The following is a 24,679-nucleotide window of genomic DNA, read 5'->3' on the forward strand; positions in this document are numbered from 1 at the left end:
TGTGTGGGACTGCAATAAAGTGTTAACTGTGGTTTTGCTCCTTTTCCCACTGTAGAGTGATCTCGGAGTTTGTATATAAAATTAACAGGGGAGTATGGAAGACCCAGCCACCACAAGGGGTATGCAGGGGAGTTTGCATCACTGCAAAAATTCAGATTTTTTTTTCTGAACTTTCCGTTTTCAATATTCCCAGTTCAGTCTTTTGACATTCACTGTTGTGAGTTTTTGTCTTACTGACAGGGTCCCATATATGTATTATGTATGTGTATATATAAATCACTGTCATTTTGTCAACTAGTCACCTGGTTGACTCAGTGAAGAGTGTGGAATGTAGAGAAATGCAGATTTAGCTATATTGAGTTTTGTTCAAGTGTTGCTAATTTTGAAAGGATTAAATTCATTTGGGAAAGCAAAGTGCTTGTTTTGGTTCTAATTCTGAAAATATCAGTTGTAAGAAAGGTTTTGTCATTAGGGTGTATGGCTGTGTGTGCTAGTGTTTGTGAGTTAGGATTAGAGCAACAGTTTGGGTAGGGAATATATTTTTCTTATGTGTGAGTGTGTGTGCATGTGTTTGTGTGTGTGTGTGTGTGTGTGTGTGTGTGTGTGTGTGTGTGTGTGTGTGTGTGTGTGTGTGCACATTTTTGATTGTTTATGGTGTGTGTCTGAGCAGAAGGTAAGCATGTGCTTGGATTATTAATACAGATACTTATATATACACTGGAAAATTCATCAATAGAGCAAGGTCGTGTTTGCGTGCAAGTGATAGTGGGTTAGTGTTACAGTAAGGACTAGGTAAGGGCATAGATTTAGCTTTGTGCATATTCCCTTTTGTACATGGTATGCATGTGAATGTCTTGTGTAGTGGTTGTTTTGTGGTTAGGGTGTTTCTAGGGTAAGGTATACACATTAGCTGGGATAAGGGACAGGATTAGGATAAGGATTAATGTGCATTAGTAAGATGGTGCAGGGGACAAAGCATTTTGTGGGTGTTCGAAAGACATGCGTAAATGGGCATGCCTTCATTGAAGGTCGAACGTCGAGCTGGCACCTCGGCATTCGTGAAAATCTACTGCCAATCATTAGCGGACCGGAGTTCCGCTGTGGCGACCCCTAACCGGGAAAAGCCAAAAGACAACAACAACAACATCACTTTTCAGACAAATTCCACCTGAAGGTAGTGGTAGGGTTTTGTTTCTCAGACTGCAAAAATAAACTGCATGTTTTTCTTTTGCGATCGTTAGTGTTTTCATGATTTTGCATTTTTAGAAAGTTGTTTATTTGAAATGCAACCACTAATCAGCTGTGTTTTGATGCTTTTGCATTTTGGTCATATACACGCACACACACAGGCACATATACATGCACACACACAAACACATGTACACACACTCCTCTATATATCTATATACATACGTATGTTATACAGTATATCGTGTATATATTTTATGTATATAAAAATATTTTTGAGTTCACACAGACTGAGAAGACAAAGAGAAAGTGACAGAAATGTGACACTTTCTCATTCTACTGAGTTTGAGCACCATTACAAGATGCAGACACCCTTCCAGTGATAATGTTCTGAGTGTGAATCAACTGATCACCAATAATTCATAGGTTTTCTGCATGTTTTCTGACTAGTTTCCCTTTTTCTCAATCATTGAACATAATCCATATAAATTCATAGTAAATATTCATTGTAAATTTAGCAAATTGTTTTCTGAATAATGTCAATATTTTATAGCTGTATCTCTCTCTCTCTCTCTCTACTTTATGCATTATTATAGTTCTTAAAGCACAGCTGTTTTACTTTATGCTGGACAGTCCATATGATCATATATATGAAATTCTTCTACTGCATATGTGTGTGTGTGTGTGTGTGTGTGTGTGTGTGTGTGTGTGTGTGTGTGTGTGTGTGTGTGTGTGGTTGGGAAGCATTTAATGATTTTCTTCCATCAGAAAATGTTCTCTTAAACAGAGAGTGCAGTCCTGCTGCTTAAATACCAGGGACAGCTGACGTCTGCTCAAATGCTGTGGGCAATAAAAATTGTACAGAGATCCAAGTTCTATAGCCACAGTCCCAGAAGCATTGCACCATATTGTACCTGTTAAAACTAGGTAAAGCACTGACAAGCTAGATGGCCATAGGCACATCAGTAATTTAAGATAAATTGTTCATAGCATATTTTCTACACGTGGGCTAAGGTTTCTTTCTTTATTTATTTGAGACAAAGAGCTAAAAAAATTTCTTCCAAGTTCAGTTTTGGTACATTGTCTTTCCCAGTGCAACATATATTACAGAACTTTGTCTATTCAAATGTTAGTTTACCAGAAGGCAGCTTCTGGCAAGGTCATTAGTTTATTAGGTCATTTTCAGCAGCTAAAATTATATTAAAAGAAATGTTCAAACCTGTTGTAACTTCACAAGTAAACTTTACTTTGAGCTCTTCAATAGCTATATTTGCTTGTAGCAAAATTACAGTTTGCCAAATCCCATATTAACAGACAACTACTTACATGTAACTCTCATCAAGCTAAATCTCCCAAAAAAGTATCTCTTTCCTTTCTGAAATATTTTACTGTTTTAAATTATTTCAAGCATTTCTTCTGGGAGATTTTTTGTGACAGGGGCATGTTTTCAAGTGTAACTGCCAGGCTAATTTAATTAATATAAATCAAAAGTTGATGTGGTTCTCTTGGGCAATTATGCCTAAGCCATACTATAATGCTTTATTACAGCAGGGCTCACCTAAGCTTTGCATTTGTTTGTGTCTAGCAGCAGTTGTTTTTTTTTTAATTATTATTTTGTATTCATTATATTTCACATGTGCTTTAGCTATCCATTCACCATATTAATAGACAACTCAGTAAATTGTGAGACGGACTGCACATGTGCAAGACTGGACACTTTGCATACCCCTTAGAACGAAAAAAAATTATTTTGCCCAAGATGATATTTTGCATTTTTTTAACTTTAGGGAACAAAATGAGAGACATGAATGTCGTGCACTTTGCAACTGCTGTAATTCAGTTAAGCTCTTCTAGCTAATGGAGAGGAACGTTTGTAGAAAAAGCTGAAAATAATAATAATTACAATAATAGTAATACTTATACTAATTTCAACAGCCATGCACAGATGATTATCTAATTTCTACTTTCTTGCAACATTTAAAATAAATGCTGAAATGTAAGTCCTACTATCATCACATGAAATCTTTTGAAATACTAGTTTAAGACTGATAAACAAGTAGCCTGCTCCTCACCATTCCATATTGGATTTGTTAAAAATGGTGCTAGCCTTGTACTCTCATATTGCAGAACAATATCAACTATATTTAATTTACTGTGCCAACAGCCACATCTGTAAAGCTTGTGAGCATTTGTATACACTAAATATGGTACATAGCCCTTCTTATTCAAAACATTCTGAGTTTTGTTGTTTGTGATAAGTCATTGTTTAACATATCTATTCTTATTTGTATAAAATATGTATACATATATCTAAGTTAACTGCTGTGGGGATTCATTAACAGAGTTGCCACATTGTGGCTAAGCCAACATTAGTTACCTTCCTAGCACAATGAGCAGCACCGGCAATCACATATGCATGTGGCCAAGGCACATAGTATAACAAGGAGCCTGTCCATGAGCTCACAGAACAGGCTTGCAACCACATCATGGTAAGCCACCTTGTGGCATTATCTAAATATAAGAAGTAAACAAATAAGTGTGCATAAGAAACCACATTATCCAAAGCAATTGCATGAGCACATTTGTGTAGTGATAGTGTGATCATCATCAACTGTTAAATACAGAAATATACAAGCAATGGAAAGACAAGCAACACTGAGGCTGGAGTGAAGGTCACTAACAGAAGACACAGAGACTCTTGGATTAACTTCTCCAAGTCTTTGGAGTTTCTAATATCATGACAGGAATGGACCCCATTCATAAGTCAAAGTATGATTAAATATTTGATATTAAACAGAAGTGTTCTGCACTGTACCAGAACTGACTCCTTTTGCAGCTCATACAGAGCTACATGTATCAGTAGCATATCTAAATAAGACTGTAAATTCTTTTTTATGAGCCCCATAGCTTCTACTAGTGTTGAAACTGTCTGGGTATCCTTCTTCCACATTGCCTTCATTTCTGCCTGCGATTCCTAGTATTTCTATGACTTTATGTCTTTCTGCATATAAGGTACTATAATGGGTGCACCAATTTCAATGATCAATGCTATTTTTGTCTTGTTTTCATGGATTACTATATGTGGTTTTCTCCCATCTATTTTTGACCTGTTGATAATGGATGATCCCATGAATATATTGTAATATAAACTCATGCCCATCCACACCGCCCACCTCTTTTGGTTTGGTTAAGCAAGCATTTCAGCAGAAAGGGAAAAAAGACAAAGCACTTTCTATAGAATGAGACTTATTGTTTTAAGTACATGTCTGGTACATAGTTTGGTGCTATACATCTCTGTGGCTATAAATGTATGTTGAAATAGTGTTTTCAACAAGGACAGGAGAAGAGATACAAAATATGCATGGCAATATTTAAATGGATATCACATATCATCCAGTAGCTCATGACAATTTGAGCAGCATATCATTTTCTCTTCCAATGAAAATACATAGACCCAAATTATCAGTGCCAGCATAGCAGAGTTATTAATCAGGAAGACAATACCACCACAAGCTGGCATATAAAATAGACTTGCGACATATTGCAAGGCAGTGTGAAGAGTACAGGGAAGGAGTTAAAATAGTAGAGCCTGTAAAGTCAGGATCTATAGCAACTCAGAAATACAGTGTTTTTAAACTCTCTCATAATGCAATTTTATAAAGTGCTACATCACTGGGTCCCATTAAATACATGTTTTTAAGAAAGAGAGAAATCAAACTAAAGTGTAAGAGTACCCATACAAACTATACAGGGGTTCTAGCAAGATGTAATTGGACACAATAGACCAAAGACAGTCAAGAGAGAGAGAGATACCAGCAGTAACAGTGATGTGGCACAGACAATACTACCTGCCAGATAGTAAGATTAGTAGAAAGGGTAGGCGCTGTGATAGGTAGGTACTTGCAAGGTTTGTAAACTCACACAGTACCCAGTGAACTGGAAGACAGAAGTAGAAATAACACATTGCACAGAAACAATAGATCTAGTGAAAGAAATCAGACATTAGGCTAAAAAAAGGGTTTTATAAACACAAGGTGCAGGTTTTGAAGTTTAAAATGGCTCGCAAGGGCAGTTAGCCTAGTACTAATCTATGATCCTATGATCCTAAAAAAGCCAAGATAATCTTGCACCATTTAATGTGGTGTGTACAGCAAAACAGGAACAGTCAACCAAAACAGACTGATGCATACTCCCAGCCATATACAACACATACAGAAATAGAGCTTTCAGTTAGCACTGTATGGATCCATCCTCTCATAATTCTTTTTTCCATAGTATTAAAAAGGTCATACTTTATCTTAAGTGATCCACATATGTGGCAAACCAGCCATTTCAAGTATTCCCCAATGGGTTTTATGTATCCATGTATTGGGAAAATCTGCATGCATAGTGCTACTCAAGGTAACTTCTGTAATTCATAATTTGCAGATATGTAATGAAGACCCACAGGTTTCTTCAAAGGCACATCATGCCTACTCAACCTGGTGGACTTCTTTGAGAAGGTCACCAAAGCAATGGATGAGAGCAAAATAGTTGACATAGCCTACCTTGATGTGGCCAAGGCATTTAACACAATACCCCATGCAGGTATTGTTGACAAACTCAAGAGGTTAGGTACAAATTCTTATGTCACAAGGTAGATAGCCAACTGGCTCACAGACAGGACCCAGAAAGTTAGAATTGGGGATACCACCTCTACAAAGAGGCCAGTCACAAGCTGAGTCCATCAGAGATCAGTCCTGGGACTACGCCTTTTTGGTATTTACTTCTCTGAAGTCAAGGCCATTGTCAATGGCCTCTGCCTGACAAAATTTGCAGATGATTTCAAATTAGGAGCTGTCATTGAATCCCACACTGATACAAAAATTCACTAGAAAGGGCTGACACAGATAAACAATTGGTGTCAGAGCCATGGACAAAGACTAAATGCCAAGAAATGCATAATAGTAGCTATTGGGAAGTCATCCACCCCTGATAACTATCATATTGACAACACACCTCTCAGAGATTACCCAGTAGACAAGGAAGGGACACATATAGACAGTAATCTAGCCGTTGACCATCACTTGTCTATAGTAGTGAGGAAATCATTCTATGTTGCGCAACTTATAAACAAAGATATGGCATCTAGGTCAGCATTCATTAAACCTATCACTGAGTACAATGCCCCCTTTGGTATGTACCTAACTAGGCATATCCAACAATTAGAACGTCCACAGAGGTTTCTCACTAAAAGATTACAGGGCATAAGTAGCATGTCATATGCAGACTGCCTCAAGACCCTATTCCTGTAGTCTGTCTCCTACAGGCTGTTAAGGAGAGATCTATGCCTGGCAAAAAGGGCATTGTCAGACCCAATTCTGATGGACTTTCTGCAAATCCGCAAAACAAACAGCATCAGAATTAAAGACTTAAACCTTGACTGTGATATAAATAGGACATGCTGGAGAGACAGCCTTCTGTAGAACAGGCTCCCCATCCATGTGAAACCAAGCTCCTCCCTAACCCAATTCAAGTGTAACTTGGACAATTGGATGGGGAACAGGAAATTCATCCCTGGTTTGGCACCTATGTCTGTAATGGTCACAGGGAGCCTATAAATGGTTCATCTCACAGGCCCCTGCTTGTAAATGTTTTATATCCCAAGACCCTGCTTAGACTTATCAAGGGTACCAGAACTTGTCAGTGATTTGGGATGCATGGCTAGGATTAAAAAGAGCTTTGTGGTTGTTAGTCTAGTAAACACCTATTGACCCACGAGTAGCCATTTTTTGGAATCCCCTTAAACTCTGTAGCTGGTAGAGGCTGTTCAAAGTTCATGACAGGAAATGAATGTGACTCATAAGTGCAGACAGATGATGTTAAGAATGATGGAGGCAATCCTCTTGTATCAGCCCACTTTAAGTAAGCATCATACTGCCCAGATCAGTTAGTGCACACTGCAATATTCAGAGTGCTCTTCCCTTCTTTCCAGCTTACTTTTGAAATCTGTAACACTTGAGACTAGAATACCAATCACCGTAGAGCTTGGGAACTGCTTTTCAGGAATCAGTTTGGGATTGGTGCTTCTATTTTGCTTCTGGTCAGAGAAGGTGCTGAGGGACATATGATTTCCTAAGATTGCGGTTATATTTTTAAATGATTTATTCCATTCTTCTGCATTTTATCTATACAAACTGCATTTGTTTTCCTTTGTCTAGCTGTTGCTAATGTGCTTTGAAATCCTCTTTTAACTAATCGCTTCTGTTTCCTTGCTTAATTTGTGCATTTTATTGATATTTTTCACTATAAAAGTGCTTTATTTATCACTGTTGCTGCTGCTAGACTGGTTGCCTTGAATTCACCTTCTGTAATGGATTTCTTGCTAGTTGTTAAGTTGTTTGTAATAACATAGCACTTGTGGGATTCTTTATACTGTGTTTTTTACATTAGGAGGACAGAGATAATTCATCTTGTGGCAGGAGGTGTTTACCTGGTATATATGAGTTTGGAAACACACAAAAAGGATCAAGTGTTGTCATCTTATTGGCCAGGAGGCTCTGTAGTCAGTTTTCTGTTTTTCTAATGCTGATATAAATTTGGTGCTTTTGTGCTGAGCTGCTCACCATGCAGTGGCAGATAGCAGTGTCCAGTACAGAAGTAAAAACCTAGAAAGCAAATTTTTCCTATAGAATTGTCCATAAAGCTACACCTAGTATAGAGCAAGACCTTTGCTTGCCAACAAACTTAGAGCAGTTAGCTTGCATATTGAGTGGCAGTACCATAAAGTTTAGTAGAATTAAACATTTATAGCTTAGTCTGCCTTAATAAGGCAACCTTAACCCATTACAGCTGAGCAATGCCTCTAGGTGCCTCTGCAGTTACATCCTCCTGCCACTTCTAGGCATCATATTTGCATCAATAATTTCAAAACAATGCTACATACAATGTATTGAAAGATTTCACCTTAAAGCTTAGATAATGGTAAATACAACATATTGACAGCTGACATCTGTCTAGTGCAGGTAAAATATAATATTCATTTACATTGTCATAAATTTCATTTTTTTTCTAAATATCTCAACAACCAAGTAATGCAGACAGAACTGCTTAGCCACATATGAAAGCTCTCAGTTGGATGCACAAAATGCTGCCAATAATATGTGTGTAACTCGAGGGATTGTTGAGTTATTGTTGTTTACAAAATATTGCAAACTTAATAATGTGTTTACTGTGACTTACAAAATCCAGTTTAAAACCTAGAACCTAAAATATACTACCACTATAAAAATTGTTTGTGCTGAAGAGTTTGCCATTTACACTTCTTTATTTATGTATGTATGTATGTATTTATTTATTTACTGGCATTTGTTTACCAGCATAGTCCACTAGGCCAGCAGGAGCACATTTTAAGTGGAGGCCCAGGGAGAAAAGCACCTCAAAAACATAAACATAGATATAGACATAGAACAAGGTTTAACATTTGTACACTTTCACACATGTTTAACATTTGTACACTTTCATAAAACATGCAGATTAGGTAAAAACTGGATTTGGCAATGGTTACAATTAAATAAACTAGTAATACACAGTAAGACAAGTCATATGCACAAGGCTTACATAGTGAGACACTTCTGTCATAAAGGTTGAGGTCATTGTAGACTTACCCCAGGATTGAATAAACTCCATGCAGGAATAGTGTTATTCCTGCAGGGAGTGAATGATGTCCACTTCTGAATAGCCTTAACAGCAGCATGCCTTACATATTAATGAAGGCGCACTACTGATAATGGCTTAGTGGACACGAACACTACTGAGTGCAGGGGCGTGTTTTAGTAGTGCTCAAACATCCAACATGCCCCCTGCATTGTCAAAGTGCATATGGCACTTTCTAACTGCTTTCAGTGTCCATGGATACTGAAAGCAGGAATTTAAATAGGAAGCATTGGAGGGGGTGTGTGACAGTTACTGTCACACACCCAATGCATTCCGAAAGTGTCATATGGGGTACGGCACTTTCACCATACGTCTGAACCTCTTAAAGGCACAGAGCTAGACAAAACCGAAAATGATGGGGGGCATACCTCTCAACCTCTCAGAGCAAAAAACTGGACAAAGCATAAAATGATGGGGGGACAAATAGGGACAGATTATAAATATTGCCTTTACAAACTTAAAAAGTTGATAAAAGAAGAGGGTCGGTATCAACATAACATGTAGGGAATGATTAGAAGTCTGACACTCAAATGTATGCCATTATATAGTGACTTCAGTCCTGATATTGCCCATACAGACTTCAACAGTTGATAGAATGACAGGTAGTGCATTACCAAATATAAGTGCATTACCAAATATAAGTTACAAGGAGTACTGATACAAATGCATAGTCATACCCTTCCGAAAAAAAAAGGTTACCCTAGCTACCATATATAGGTAATCCCTGAACACAAGAAGAAGTTATTAGGATTAGGGGAACCCAGGTTGACAGTAGCCTTCATTCATTCATATTGCTAAAGTAAAAGTAAGTTAGAAGACCTTCTACATTCTACATTCATGACCTTTAAAAGGATTCAGATCAAGAAGTCAAAAGTAGTCTCCTCTACTCATCCACATCAGACCAAAATGATCGAACAATGCCCCCCCCAATGTATCTGACCCGACACTTGCAGCTGCAGCAGCACAGAGTTCCTCACCAAAAGGTCCAAAAGGTCTCAAAATCTGGAAAAAAATCCCAGACTGCTGCACAGAACTGAAGACTCCAGTTATGCTTCCAGTTATAGCTTTGAGGTGACCTAGGCTGACTATACAAGGCCATACAAGTTGATGATTTGATGAACATTGATGAAATCAAAAATCCTCAAAATCCCAAGTCACAAGAGTCACAAGGGCAGGACCTGTAAACCTAATATTAATAGGATGTGCTGGAGGGATAGATTCATCACCCAAAGACTCCCTATGCTGTGGAAACAAAATCCCGGAGGCAGAGGCAGAGCCTAGCCTTGTTCTTGAACAAGAGGAATCTTGACCAATGGATGGGAGATACACCCCAGGGTTACCTCAGGTGTCACTGATGCAGAGGCACAGCACAGATAATTAGCAGTTTCTCCAACAGGTAAAAACCAAAAAAAAAGGGGTAAACTGTAAGCCTAGGCTTATAAAGCTAGGCTTATAAAAACCCTGGGGTATGAACCTATGTAGTTAAAGTAATTTTATTAATATCTTTTTTTTCCAGACTAAGTGAAGTTTAAGTGTAGCTGAGTGAGTTTGCATGTTACGGCCCTTTGCTCAGCATTGCTTAAACATCTCATAGGAGCTAAATACAAACATATGGCTTAGATGCTTAATGGCAAGTAAGTGTAGTGGTTAGAGTCCCAGCTTTGCATGTAGGTGTTTATGGTCTGAGTACCAAGACAGGCTCTTCATTTTTATATGGTGAAGCATTGTTAAAATTATTTTTTTTTTATTTTAAATTATGTAGTAATTGATATTTGTTAACCAGAGTAGTGTAACTGGTTCAAAATGGACGTGTGAGTGCATATAACATGCAAACTTACCCATGTATGCACAAGTGTCCCATACAGTATAGTCATACCCCACGGTAATGTAATGAAAGCACATAGAGGGACGTCATGTAAAGTAAATCATATACACATAATAATATGTCAGTAATGATTAAGTAAGTTATAATTCTGGTATTTTTTTAAAACGCAAACTGAGCAATGATTAGCAGTGGTCAGCTCTCCTTAGGCAGGCTGAGCATTGCTTAGATGTATATACTAAGCAGCAGTCAGCTCAGCTAAGCGGCTTTGTGCACTGTTAAGCAGTGCTCAGCAATTACCCCTTTAAGCACTGTTCAACTTAGCTTAGTGGATTTGCACACTGCTTAGATGAGCTTAACATTTTCAAAATGGTCCAATGACAGCAAAGGGTGGGAATATGGCTTTATTTAAAATGCACAGGTGGGAATACAGCCATAACCTGTCGTAGTCTGATCTCTGCATGAACCATGTCTGGTGTTGGAGAGTGAGCATGCTTTCAGTTGCAGTGCTGGAGCATTCAGGAGTCCAGGGTCATGGCTGGGCTCTTCATAGAAAACCATGATGACAGACTGCTGCAGGGCCAGTACGAGGGCTCTCAGTACAAAGTAGAGGCCTGAGAACATCTGGCACATGACCTCACCAGTGCCACTGGAATCTCCCTAGCTGGTGAGCAGGTACGGCATTATTATGCTGACCTAAAGTGTAGGAAGGGGGTGCTCTTGGCCCAGTGGATCCAAGATGCTTGGGCACGGAATGCTCCAGTAGTTTGTAAGTATCTCATCCATAGCTGTACCAAATCCTAGCCTGAGTATGTGACAGACAGGTATGCATAAAGTTTGTTTTCTCCCCCTACAGCTGCAGTGGAGAAAGCTAGCAATGCCGAGGCCCATGCTGACAGACTGACAAGGCTGTGATGACAAGCTGGTGAGTACAGATCTATCTTGCAGTATATACTGAAATAAATAAGAAAGAGTAAATTGTTTACTGCCAGTAGGTGTAGTGTGTACTGTGTCTAACAGTTAAATAAAAGCTTGCCAGACTAATATTGATCTACAGGATATGCAGTAGTAAAGCACTGTCATATAAGTAAAATATAGACCTAAACCACCAACTGTTGTGTTTACTCTGGTATGTTGTTGTATAAATAGAATGTGTGCAGGTTCTTCATGGCAAATATGGCTTTGACAGCATGAATTAGCTGAGGTTGTTCTGAGAACCAGCTATTATGCAAAACAGTAGATTATGGAGCTGTAAAGCAACATATAAATGAAATATGAAATATGTTATGCACTAAGATCTGATACCTGAATAGTAAAGTCCAATGTATTATAGTGTGTCCCATGCTGCATTGACTTGTGTTAACCTTTGCTTTCCAGATTCTATTATTTCAAAGGATTAATACACAGTACACTAACTGTCAGGCATGAATCTCAGGATTACAAGGTCAGACTGTCTAACCCACAGAGTATTAGGAAAAAAACAGTCAAACAAGAGACAGCAATACCCGAGTAGCTCAGTGTGATGAGAAATAGCCTTGTTGTTCATTTTAGCACACCCAGACACATTTCAAATCCAGGGAGTGGTACTGAGATGTGTGCATATATACACACTCAAGAAACCTTGAATATTTGTAGAAACAGTCAGATAGTGGCAACAGATATTTTCTCTATGGGTCTTACAGGTAAATAAATATTTGTAGAAGTTGCATGGAGGGTATATCAATACACTGTATATAATTGTCCCACTGTCCAACCCCATGCCTGCAAATGACAGCAGGATAGGTATATACACCATGTGCTATTCCTGACATGTACAAGCCACTTCCAGTAATGTAACCATAGTTCTCTCAGTCTGCCCCATACCATTACAGGTTGACAGTCTAACAGGTATGTATGTGCTACAGTAACTATGGGCCATAGGTAGATGTAAAGTGAGAACAGATCTGTAGAGTACTGAGCAATACTGTTGTGTAAAATAGAAGCCCATACAGTTGTTAATGGACTTTTCTCTCTCCACCCCTCATCTGCATCAATAATTATTATTCATATACTATGGGTATATTGTTTTCAAAACCTATTGCTGGAACATGTGTTCTATTATTGTTCCTATATTTAATTGGTTGCATATTAACATACCTTGTTCAAATACCATTACTGGTGACCTGTTGCCATCAAAGTAACCTGCATGATGTTAAAATGCTTACTGTTGTTCCATTTATGAATGTGTTCTGTTTGCTATGCAACTGTTTCACATCTGTTGGTTTGGGTTAATTGGAACACCCACGCATGCTGTTATAACTAATTTTGAACTGTTTTCTTTATGACTAACCAATATATCTTGGAAAACTGCAACACCATAGCACATTTGGGAAGGAAGATCCTGGTGGATCCGCCTGGCCTACCTCATCTGGCCATGGATGTGGGCACCAGCATGTCTGGGACCCAACCTGGTACATCCTCCTCTGCTGGTCCTGCACCACCTTTGGGTGGATCCACCTCAGGGGACAAGGCCTGTCTCTACCTGGGCACAGGATCAGAGAGGAGCATGTCACCGACAACATGTTCCAGGGTATGGTGTGCAGCATCATCATCTGCTCCAAGTTGGATGGAAGGCTGAGCCAGATGAAGGGCCGTTTGGTGCACCTGGAGGGGCAGGCTGCCCCTGTTGTTCAGCCTCCAGCACAGCCACTTTCGGGGCCATGAAGGTGTAGTGGTGGACTGTCCATGGGTGGGGACCTCAGTCCCACTGTATTCATTTGGGGGCTCATGGGCCTCTGATTCCTAACCACCCTCCCTGTCCAAGGTGTTTACACCCTCATGTGTCATATACCTCCCCTGTATACTGTCTTGTGTGTCCTGTCTGTCTGCAAATGCAACCTATCTTACCCAACGTTCCTCCCCAAACATACATACAGCCCTTCCCAATGTCCCACTCTCACCTTAAAAAAAAGGGGGCATCTATCCCACAAAAAAAATCATTGCCCCATACATAACTCTACATTTTGCCTCCATGTCCAGTGACGTAAATCAATCTACACTCAAATTACTCTACAAATGTATGTTGCCAACATGCCTCCCTGTGGGGTGTGTGATGTTAAATTCCAAATTTTCTGCATCAGTCACAGCTGTTGCTACTGTAGAAATGTAGAGCTATGCTCCTTTCCTACACCCATCCTGCACATCCCTAGCTGCTTTTCCTAATGTTTTACCCCCTGCTTGCCCCAATTTCACCACTTTCCTATCACCCTTTTTTTCTTTTCTTTATTTAAAATTAGTATGGGTGTAAGCGGGAATAAGTGCCACTAAGTGAAGGTAAGAGGACTTGAGCTTCTCTTAGGTTCATAGGTTGGTACTAGGCTATCAGCCCTAGGGCCTATACAAGCCTAGCCATAACAATTCCCTGGCTATTTCTTCCCACACTATTTACTTCCCTAGACCCCTGTCTAGCAAAGCGACTGACGTGATCCCCGGGGTGAATTTCCTTTCTCCCATCCAATCTTCAAGGTTCCTTTTGAAGAGGGCCAAAGAGGCACTCTGCTTGACATGTATGGGCAGTCTTTTCCAGAGTATGGGGAGTCTCTAGGTCAGGAACCTATCCCTCCAGCATGTTTTGTTTATTGTGATGACAAGGTTTAGATCCCTGGAGCATGTGGTTCTGAGGGATTGGGATTTCTTTAAGTGTAGCATGTCCAACAGCTCTGGGTTTGACATGGCCTTGTATGTTAAGCAGAGATCGCCTCTGAGTAGATGATATGCGACAGAGTATAGCTGGAGTTTTTAAGGCAGTCAGCATAGGGCATCTGCTTTAGGCCTGTGATTCTTTTAGTGAGGTATTTCTGTGGTCTTTCCAGTTGTTGCAGATGTCTTGAGAGGTACATACCAAATGGGGCATTGTATTCTATAATGGGTCTAATGAGGGATGAGTACAGTGGGACAATGACCTCTTTTTCTGGATGAAAAGCCCTTAGTGATGAGGTGTGCCACATAGAAGGATTTCCTGACTGTTGTGGCGATGTGGTTATCGAAGGTGAGACCACTGTCTACCTGTGTCCCTAAGTCTCTTATCACACTTTTGGTGTTTAGTGTACTGCCACCTATGTGGTAATTCACAGGTACATGTTTTTTCCCAAAGGGGATAACTATACATTTCTTGGCATTGAGCTTGAGCCCATGGCTCTGGCACCAAGCATCTGTTTCTGTAAGGCCCTTTTGTAGAGTATCCACATCATTTGGAGATTCAATAATGGCTCCCAGTTTGCAGTCATCTGCGAACTTTGTTAGCCAGAGTCCCTTAGTGTTGGCCTGTACTTCAGAGAAGTAGATGTCAAACAAGAGCGATCCCAGGACTGAACCCTGAGGTACTCCACTTGTCACTTTTCTGGAGCTGGATTTGGAGTTGGCTACTATTACAGTGTGGGTTCTGTCAGTAAGTCAGTTGGCAACTCATTGGGTGATGTAGGGATTAATGCCCAGCTTAGTAAGTTTATCTATGATTCCAGAGTGGGGGATGGTGTCAAAGGCCTTGACGAGGTCTAGATAGGCTGTGTGGACCACCTTACCCTTGTCCATGACTCTGGAGACTGATTCGAAGAAGTCAATCAAGTTCAGGAGACAAGATTGGCCCTTCCCGAACCCAAACTGGGTAGGGTCCAGTGTTTGAAGGTTGCCAATGTCTTTGTTTATAAGTTTCATGATAATACGTTCCATGGCCTTGCAGATAAGGCTCATCAGACTGATGGGACAGTAGTTTCTGGGATCCAAGGTGGATCCCCCTTTGTGAAGTGGGATAACTGTAGCTCTGCACCACTCAGTGGGCACAAAACCTGAGGTGAGGCTATGATTAAACATGACACTTAGGTGATGTGCCAGTTCATATTATAGTTCATGTAGTACACAGCCTGGGATGTCATCTGGTCCCATGGATGCTGTATTCTTAGCTTTGGAGAGTGCGTTTTTTACCTGTGTGGTCGTTATTACTGGAATTTGGCAATCTTCCAGTATTGAGATGGGCCATTTAGGGGTTGAGAGGGGGGTGAAGTTGGCACTGAATCGATCTGCCCGGATATTGGCAATATCCTTGGGATCAGTATAGTTAATGCCATTCTGTTTTAGCTCAGAGCAGATCTGAGCATTGCCATTTAGATTCTTGACATAGTTATAGAATGCCTTGTGGCTGTCTTTGGAATTTTTGGCAATTTTACTTTCGTAACTAGCTTTGGAGGATCTTATGAGGGATCTCAGTTTCTTACTGAGGCTGATAAAGGAGTTTTATGCATCCTGGGATTTTCCTCTTTTCTGCAACAGTTTCTTCCTTTTGTTGTAAAGTTTGTTTAAGGCAGGGGACCACCAGATTGGCTTCCTTTTTTTGGAAAAGAGCATCTTGGTTCTATTTGGGATGGCATGATTCATGCATGAGTGGATGTGCTCATACAGTGCCTTAGTGTAGGATTCAGCAGTCGAATTAGCATTGCTTAGGTTTGCACCCATCTGAGCAAACCCGCTTACCACTACTTAAAAGTGGTTTAATCACTCTATCTTCATCAGCCCTTATTCTGCCCAGCAACAAAATAATCAGCCCTGCCATATCATGAACCCAGGACGCTGTGCTCTACAATCACAGCAATGTACCACTACACCATCTGAGCTAGGGGAATTTGTGATGCTTTTACAAACATATCATGCACTACAGAACATATCATGCACTACAGTATTTAACATAAGGGGAAAAATACACCATCCCTAGCAAGCCTTAAATCCAGGACCCTATGCATTCCAGTCACAGCAGGTACCACTACTCTACATGAGCTGTGAGAATTAGAAATGCTTCAGTAAATATATTGTGCAGGATGGTCATCCAAGATTAGGGAAAAACCTGTGGAATTAGTACTGCTTTATATATATATATATATATATATATATGGTAACAATGGCCAGATGTACATAACTCTCAACTGTACAGATTTCCACAAAATGTCCAGGGTGTGGGACCATATTTATGGCCTCTGCCTTGTAACACTTCTGGGAATCTGCTAAATCACTGGGATGATATTAGGAGTGAAATAATGATATACCATACCTCTGAACCTCTTACTGTAAGACATCTGGATAAAGCCTGACATACTTGGGGGACAGGGGGCCAAAAAGAGGGGCATATCTTACATAATAATGTTACAAACTGAAACAGTTGCTGGTGTTACAGGGTTTGTTGTAACATAACTTCTCTGAAGGATATGAAATCTGAAACGCAAATGGATGTCAACATTTAGTGACTTCAATCATCAAATTATCATACTGATTTCTCAAAAACAGAAACAGCCTGAGGAACAGACCAAATATAAGAGGCAAACCTCTGGGCATTCTGCAGAAATCTGGACAGTTGAGAGGTATGTCATAGACATATCACTGTCAGATGTCAAGTCACGTAGAAAATGCATGTCCAGACAAACCCTGTTAATCTAGCAATCTTTTAAGTGTATAACAGCAATACTTACTTACAATCTGTAAGTAATTCTGGAACTCTTTCCCCCATTTTGTTGGGCTTTCTCCACATTTCTTGTTCTAAGAGGTATTTCCACCTACTTTCTGTGAAGCTGTAGCCCCCACACCTCCATAATTTCCTCCTCACAAGCAAGGAAAAGGGGCAAGGCTCACATGAATGACTTAAGTATAGCACTGTGTTGCTATGGCACTGGCTAATGGAAAGACAACACAGCTGTTCTAGATGCAATTAGCAAGTGGGAGACACCAACTGGTGCACAGACCATCACCTGCTCATGAGAATTACCTACAAAAGGCAAGCTGCTGCCTATGCAAAACAGGTCTGAACCTTTCGACACAAAGACAGAATATGACTACACAAACCTAAACATTTGCATTATTCTGAGAAAACCCTTCAGCATCATAAGTTATGTCAATCAATTAAGCATGTAATGGAATGCAGAAGGGGGGATGCAATAACGTGAAATAGAAAGTTAAACAATAGGTCTTAACAAGACTTGCTGTACTCACATGTTTCTATCCAGCACCTACGGCCATTCCTGCTGGCCCTGTCTGCATTGACAGACACCACAGCTCTGGCCCCTGAGTTACCCCAGCAAAGGTCAGCTCACATATGACTACTACTGGAGTGTCTGTTCCAATACTGACTGTGACACTGCTAGGCCAGCTACCTGGGATGTTGTAAATATTCATATGTTACCTGTGAATGCTACTGTGATACACATGCTTGTCTTACAAATGTAAGGGACCTATATAGGGTATGTGCATATTAAACAACTGGCACAGAAGTGTGTGTTGAACTGTATGTTATATACTGAGCTCATACCTTTCAACTGTCCAGAGTTTTGCAGACTGACCACATGCTTGCCTCATATTTGTAGTCAATGCCTCATACAGTTGTGTTTTGTCTGGCAAATCACTGGCAACCCAGTAAAGACTGAAGTCATAACATAATAACATACATTTGAATGTCAGATGTCATATCCTTCAGAGTATTCTTGTGAATATGAAGCTGTCTTTGCTAGCAACTAAGTGTATTACAGCTAGATTTATAAAGTGTCACTGTTTACTTGACTTTGTCCCCCACTGATGTGTGCCTTTGTCCAGATGTCTTGCTCTAACAAGAGCTAGGAGTCTTAGCATGAAACTAGTGTCATTGCAAGCATACCTTGTCCTGGAGGATGCTGACATTGTGCAGTCACTGAATCCTGGTTTGAAGCTGTGGAGAGCACACTAACCTTGCCAGGTAACTCATCCTACCATACTTTTAGACCCCAAATAGAGGACTACAAAGCCAAAGGAGGTGGAGTTTTAAACTTCATAGTACACATACACACCTTCAGGCTGGTCAAACAGTATGACACATGGGAGACATCCCAAGTGCAGTTAACAGTTGACAAAACACCTGTTCAAATCATAGCTAGCAAGACCTCCAACCATGAACCAGAACACCCGCTACACCTATCTGGACAAGCTCGAATCTGTCAAGATTCAACCCTTTACCCTGGTCCTGGGTGACTTTAACTACCCACCCATAGTGTGCATGACCTATTCTACCTGAACATGAACACACAGAGATTCCTTGGCTTTGCCAATGCCAATGCATTGGATCAGCTGGTCCATACCACTACAACAGGTGGAAATATCCTGTACCTGGTCCTAACCAACATGAGTAGCCACTGTGCCATCCTCCTTGGTAGGATCTGACCAAATAGCCATCACTTTTGAGGTCACCATCTCCCCTGCTCCCCTGTCAGGGTCAAACAAAAAACACTTTTCAAAACTGACTATAAATCTCCTCAGAGCAGTTATAAGTAGCTTTACAGCCACCATCCCATCAGTTGGAATTATCAGTAGTTTCCAAGCTTACACCACAAATACTATGCGAGCACCTACATACCTGCATGGATTCAGCAATACCTGACAGGACAAAATCATCTCCCTCAAGGTAGGGTAAACCTCTGTGGTGGACAGTAGAAATACACAAATTCCATAATAGGTGGATATAATTGCTGGACAGGGCCAAGAAGGAGCAGGTGCCAAATTGGAAGCAATGTCACCTTTGTCTGAGCAAGCAAATGATGTTACAGGTGAATTATCCTAAGGCTAACTGTGAGTGCAAAGTGGACACATCCACCAAGGCCAATCACAAGGCCTTCCTCAGATATGTCTGCAATCTCAGAGGCAACACCCAAATCTGCTCCATAGTGGTGGTCAGTAACACCACATACACATACGGCATAGATATAGCCAACCTGCTGCAGACAGGTTAAGTGTAAACATCACCCCCACGTCCCCCCATCAGTACACATGGACATGCACAGCACCTGCCCCCCTCCCTTCATCATCAGGAAGCAGGTCCCTAATGCCCTCTCAAAGGCAACAAACTGAAGTCTCTATGGGGCCTGATACCATCCCTGACTGCATCCTACATGAACACAGGCATGAGCTCTCAGCTCCATTACACACTGTAGTCAACCAAAGCCTGAGCACCTATGTCATCTCATCTGCACAGAGGACAGCCACTGCCGTCCCTCTACACAAAGGTGGAGCAATCCACTGACCCAGACAATTATATGCACATCAGCCTAACTAGCCTGATCTGCAAGAGCATGGAAGCCATTATCAAGGACCTTATAAACAGACCGCACAGTGTGGTATTGTCAAGGTGAGATCAGGCCTGTTAAATCTGGTTGACTTCTTTGAAGCGGTCAACAAACACAAGGATGAGGGGAAGATGGTGCACACTGCCTAGCTTCACCTAGCCCAAACCTCTGACAACAATCCCCAGTCAGCCACAAAACATAAGCCTACACATTTAGGCATCAACCTGTATGTTACCAGATGGGTAGCTAACTGGCTCAGTGATAATACCCACTCAGTCAAAGTAGTGGAAGCCACTTCTAGTAGTAGACCTTTACAGAGTGATGTACCCAAAGGATTGGTCTGGGGGCCTTTACTGTTTGAGATATATGTTTCTAAGTTACAAGACAAAACAGTGGTCTGTGGCTGACCAGGTGTACAGATGACTGAAAGCTGGCCACTGTCTTACATTCCCCTAGTGATGTGAGCATCCTCCAAGAGGCCCTTACCTGACTGGTGCCAGAAGTATTGCCTCAAACTGAATACCAGAAGATCCATAATTGTCCCTGTTGTGCTAGATGTCATCCACGCTAATTATGACAGTAATAACAATGTACTAAGCATGCAATCAGGTGTGAGGTGACTTGTGCACCAAGGTTGATAGCAACCTGACAGTTTCCCACCACGATGGCACCATTGTACAGAAGGCTGTCTACATGGCCCCACTCACAAATATGGGTATGTCATCCAGAAAACAGGAGTCCGCAACATTCCTGTACTTCACCCTTATCAGATGCATTACTGAGTACAATGGCTCCTTTGCCATGTACCTTGCCAAGCAAATGCAGCAGTTGCAGAGATCACAGAGGTTCCTGACCAGGCAAATCCAGGGTCTGCAACACCTATCCTATAAAGATAGGCTGAAAGCCCTGTCCCTGTACTCAGTCTCATACAGACTGATCATAGGCAACCTGTGTCTGACATACAAGGCTATTTCCAAACCAGCCTTGATGGTGTTTCTGCATATCTGTAAGATAAACCTCACTCACGCAACCCACACTCAAGGCTCTCACCTGGTCTGTGACATGAATAGAACTTGTGGGTGGGATAGTTTAATGTCCCACACAATACACTGTCTGTAAAATACACTCCCTCCCCATATCTAGCAGAATGCCTCTATAGCCCTCTTGCAGAAGAAGCTGGACAACTGCATGGGGAATGGAAAAGACACCCCTGGGATCCTGTGTGTGTTCCAGTTGGACAGGAGAAACAGGTGCTGACTTTGAAGGGACATGGGCAAAACTCTGGGATAGGCTTATGGGGGCATCCAGGCCAGTAGCCTAGTATCACCCTATGAACCTATGCACCTAGTACTTTACATGTTTCCTGTATGTATTGCAGACTGTCCTACAATGTTGTCTGAAATGAATCCCTGTGAGTCTGAACTGTGTAAGTATTGCATTAATAGAGTATTCTCTTGTTCCCTCATTAGTTATTATCACATATCGTTAAACCTTGCCATTGTGTCTGGACTGTATAGCAGAAAGTCAGCTCTTACAGTACTTGCATATGCACTTGTTGACCCTGTATAGCTCACTCCAATAGCCTTGGTCTTGGTCTCACTTACCATTCTGCTAATAGGCTAATCACACAGTAGGATTTTCACCCTTTGTTGAGGCCTTACAGTAGCCGTTAAAGAGATGGATTGTGGCAGTCATAACTACAGTAAAGTCTGACATGAAGGCCCCATAGGTAGCAAAGCTGTGCCAGACTTTACCAGGAGTGTTTGTGTGTGTGTGTGTGTGTGTGTGTGTGTGTGTGTGTGTGTGTGTGTGTGTGCGTGTGTGTGTGTGTGTGTGTGTGTGTGTGTGTGTGTGTGTGTGTGTGTGTGTGTGTGTGTGTATCAACAAACATTATACTGCAGGGTATTAATTTACATATGTTGTCTTCCTCTTGCAAGTTAACATGGGAGTTGGTCTCCCACCCCCCCTCACAACCTGATGTCAGTGTCTTCGCGGACTCTGATGATGATGGTGGTCATAGTGAGGCAGAGGTGGGGTTGTCATGGCTGAATCTGTGCCATTGGTTCATATTCCACTTTCACCCACAATGTCCCCATACACAGTCAGTATGCCCACACATACCCAGTGCCCAGCAGCCATTGATAATGAACAGTTGGAGGGTGGTGGCATGGAACAGGCTACTGTGGTGACTATGGCAATTGTGAGTGCAGACATTAGCCATAGCCAGACAGCAGGCAAAGTCACACAGAGGCAGATGGACAGGGGTGCTCAACAGAGGACTGCTGCCCATCAAGCCCCTGTCACAAGTGTCACAGAAGATGTCACCAGATGCATGTTATGGTCCGTCATGGAAGCACAGGTGCACAGGTATGTACTGATCTCAACACCAGACAGATTCTCAGGGTCATGAATGCAGCACTTCCTGCCATGCATGACAACCTCCACGGCATTTGTGATGCTGTATGTCATTTTGCTGATGTCGTGGATAGACAGTGGGGTGAGACATTGTCACTGCTCGACCATGCAATGTCTGTGCTTGAGATGTGGTGGGAGTAGGGTGTTGGCCATGTGGATGTAGGTCAGCAACAAGATCAGCTGAGATCCCATGTGGACGTGCACATTCACATTACCATAGTGGCAGTGCCACCAGCATTACTGAAGGGAGGGTGCTGTACACACCACACCGGAGCAGGACATGGGCACATGGTCCTGGCCAGTTCCATCAAGGACGTGGATCCAGCAGACAGCAGTCACCATTGGGGAGTAATACTACATCTGGCCTTGGGCCTGGTAGTGTCAATGAAACTCCTGGCAGAACCAGTACCCGTGTCCCTGGCGAGAGACAGTGAGCTGTACATCCTTCCATGTATGGCCATGGCTGTCCAACATAGCCCTGTGTAGGGCATCCACATGGCTTGATTGTGTGCATGCAAATACTCACACATCTCTGTCTCAGGCCAGTCACCAGCAGACATGCACAGCTCCTCTGCATGGCCCAGTTGAACATCACTCCTCCAGGCACACACACACACACACACACACACACACACACACACACACACACACACACACACACACACACACACACACACACAAACATACACACACACACATGATGTCAACCATATGGCCCAGCCTAGGCCTCTGGCAATCCCACACTACACCCTATGCATGTGTTGTACCTATGCCACATCCCTGTTATCCATACCATCGATGCAGGGACATGCTAATATAGGTCTGATCCATAGGGTGAATATAGTACAGTGTAGTAATGTAATGCTGTGTAAGGTGCTGTCTGCTGGTGATAGTTTTTGGTACACATCAAAGTGTATGCACCTTTTTAGCCATGATGCATTATTGCTGTTAGTACTGCTGACTGACTGTCATGTTATGTACTGTATTCTGCTTTTTTTCCAGGTGTCTGTGTGTCTGCAGGTTGTGGGCCTGCTGACAGTAGTAATGATGAGTATGGCAACGTGGAAACACAGTGACCTTTCATGCTGGTAGTGGACACAGAGTCATAGTCCTGTACATGGGGCAGCTGTTGAAGGGATGAGCACAGCCCCTACCTGCACAGTCTTACAAATGATAATGCTAGATACATAACACAAATATCACTGAGTTAATGTAGTGTTGCAGTGTCTGCCACTACTATTCAAGTGGGTGACAATTGCAGGGGCTGTTAGGATTGCCAATAGTGGGTTCAGAGGTCCTTAACATGGTAGAGCCATCTGATGCACACACGCACACACACACACACAAACACACACACACACACTACTGCATGGGGGCATGCATTGAAACACACATGCACATAGAGTTGACACTTCTCAGAGTAGATGACATACCCATCTATTTATGTACAATACACAGTGATACGACCATTGCATGCACCACAGTGGCTTTGTGTTAGATATGTGTAAATGTGCTTGTAAGATGGATGACATCTGTATGGGCTGAAACTTGGTTGACAATGGTAGAGTTCATAGAGTGTAAGAGGCACACAAAATGGTATATCCATCACATACACACAGTAAAGACAGCCACAGGGGATGTGCATACAGAAACACATACACAGTTGCCAATAGACATATTAGTAACCCTACGTATCCACTTGTATGTACTATAGTACTACATACACATGACATGCTCCACATAGATTATATGCCTGGGACATAACACATAACCTCTTACAACAAATAATCTTGCGAATGCCTTCATGGATGTTGGGATAACCCACCAGAAATAGTGAGTTGTCTCATCTACTGCTCCTACAAACCTGGACAAGTGATAGAGTGACAGACTTTGTATCAGAATGATGTGTCAGTCAGGTACGATGCCTGATGCTGGTATGTGTGTTACTATGGTAATGGTGACATATTTGGCAATGATATATTAGGAATGCTCATTGTTAGAAGACACAGACCACATATAGGTTGCAAACATCTTGATATTCCATGTACATTTGTACAGATTACTGGTATGGGCTGTACAGTGTTACACGGTGTTTGTGAGGCAGATGCCATTAACAGGCTCTTTAAAGTAATGTCATGCGTAGGGGGTCAACAGGCCTTAAAATTGTATTACCTACACCCACAAGGGGTACGCTTCATACACACTACTATAGTTGTCAGTATTGAGATTAGAAGCGCTATTTCTGCTGCAGTATTACACAGTTAGTGCACACACCACAGAGCTTAGAAGGCTGATAAGTGTATACAGGTACTTCTAAGGTGAATTACATCAGCAGGCCTTGTAAAGTAGGGCAATGGGAAGTATACTGGATGGTACATGCCTCAAAATGGTATAACCCACACCCCCAGAGGATATGATACTCCCCCAAATACACACACACAAGGAGGATATGATA

This window comes from Protopterus annectens, chromosome 2.part1 (assembly GCF_019279795.1).
Source record: "Protopterus annectens isolate FY-2018-M chromosome 2.part1, PAN1.0, whole genome shotgun sequence".
NCBI lineage: Eukaryota > Metazoa > Chordata > Ceratodontiformes > Protopteridae > Protopterus > Protopterus annectens.